We start from the raw sequence: 2175 nt of genomic DNA, 5'->3' as shown, positions 1-2175 counted from the left end.
TTTCTCTCTACCAGAAACTCTGGTCTTTCTATCTCCACCCTCTTCCCCAGTCCCATTTAACCTGCACTGTTTTCTTCTCGTTTAAAGAAAACCATTCTCTCCTTCATAACTTGGCTGATGCCTTTCCCAGCTAAGTCACCTGGAGTCAGGCCTTTTGTGCTAGTGCCACTTCCCCCCTCCCTCACGGACCTTTCTGAGTTCTGAGACAAAGCTGCCACCATCTTGTCCACCTGGCCATCCCATTCTAATTGCTGGGCCCACTGGGGTCACCAAGAACCCTATGAAAGACTGACCCTTCACTTAGCAGTGGCCACCCTGTTCTCAAAGCTCCTGGCTACCTTAGCCTCAAAGGCTTCTCTCAGCCTTTTGCATGAGCCCTTCTTCATTCACTGTCTCATGGACTCTTTTTCCTCCTGTCTGGAGCTGAATGTCAGAGCCCAGGGATCTCCCTTCCCATGAGCTAGGTGAACCCACCTGCCCATCATGCCTTCTAGTTGGCAACCGCCTACCTTTTGGGAGCAGCTGAGCTGAGAGGTTGCCTCTTCTGTTGAGCGTCCACGTAGGTACAGATGGTCCCCCCCAACCCCCACCTCCACCTCCCAGAAAGCCGGAAGTGCAGGGTGCAAGGGATGCCCTCTACTGGAAGTTAACCCCACCCACTCCGCAGAGGTAAATACAGGGAACTGGCCAAAGAAGGATTTAGAGAGGAAAATGAAGCCCACCAGCCTTTCCAAAGAAATGTTTTGTGTTCATTTGGAAATAAATAATTAGGCCCTTTTGAATTAGAAAAGACCTCATCTCTGTCATGGAAGCAGCAGAAGAAAGAGAGAAGGCTTGGGAAGGGGAGAGAGGAAGGGACACTCTGCTCCTTTCTGGAGGATAAGTCCCAGGCTTTGCCCTTCTGAAATGTTCCCTAATCATTTACCCTTTACACTTTTATGCTCATTTTCAAGTTTACAGACATGTAAGATGCATCAGATTTGTGTACTCACCCCCCTCTGGTATAACCACTTAATTTATGTGTATTTCAGTCCTGACTGGTCAGGATGGGCTGGCAAGGAGCTTAACAGGGTGACCCCATTTCCTGATTTGCCCAGCATAGTTCTAATGGCTAATTTTGTCCCCAGACATTGGGCTATTTTTCAGTTAGGATGGCTGGGTGTAGAAAAGCAGAGGGGATGAAATAGAGCAACGAAGGGGGCCTAACCAGGCCTTGGACCGATCCTTGCAGAGGTAACTGCAAGTTCAGTGCATAGCATTCCAGGAGTATTATAAACTCAGCTTGGCCCAAGGAACCTTTACAGAGAGTAGAAAGGTGGAAGGAGGTCCCAATGAACAGGAACTACCCAGAAACAGGTGTATTAGTCGCTTTCTTCTCTCTGAGACGAAATACCTGACACCCACCATTCCAAAGAGGAGAGGCTTATTTTGTCTCATGTTTCCAGTGGCTTCAGACCCTGGTTGGCTAAAAGGTAGAAACCATGACATGACAGAACACTGTGGGAGGAAGAGCAGGGTGGAGAAGCAGGGAGAGAAGGCTAGAGAGGGGAGGAAAAGACACCCTGCCCAGCCAGGCCCTGCTGACCCGCCCTTCCAGCCAGACCCTCCTGGCAGGAGACTCAGGCATGCTTTAGATCTAAGCCATAATGGCAGAGAAGCATGGAGAATCCAAGGGCTGGGTACCTTCAGCAGCTGAGCACAGAGCAGGTGGCTCTAGCTGACAACTGGAGAAGGCGATGCCGAGCAGGACAGATACTGAGATGCGGAGTCTCAGGGTCTCTGCCTTCCTGGGTCCTTAATAGAGAAGGAAGAGTCTTTTCACATTTGAGAATTTAGTGTCTGGAACCATTTGAAATACAGCCTGAGGTAAGTCCATTGAAGAGAAGAATATGGTACAATGAGAAATTGTGGTATTATAAAGCCAAACGGGGCCTGCGAGCTAGCTCAGCAGACTAAGTGCCTGCTTAGGCAAGCACTGGGACCCAGGTTCAATCCCCAGCACCACAGGCTGTGCCAGCCCCACCCCCAGGTGCACTGAGCCTGCAAACAAGTCCAGGCGTGGTGGCGCAAACCTGTAATCCAAGCGCTGGGAAGGCTGACAACAGGATCACTATGAGTCCAAGCTGTGTAGTGAGATCCTGAACCAAATACACACACACACACACACACACACAC

This window comes from Octodon degus, unplaced genomic scaffold, assembly GCF_000260255.1.
Source record: "Octodon degus isolate 3935 unplaced genomic scaffold, OctDeg1.0 scaffold00080, whole genome shotgun sequence".
Classification (NCBI taxonomy): domain Eukaryota; kingdom Metazoa; phylum Chordata; class Mammalia; order Rodentia; family Octodontidae; genus Octodon; species Octodon degus.
The sequence above is the reverse complement of the archived record's forward strand: the minus strand, read 5'-3'. Positions refer to the sequence as shown.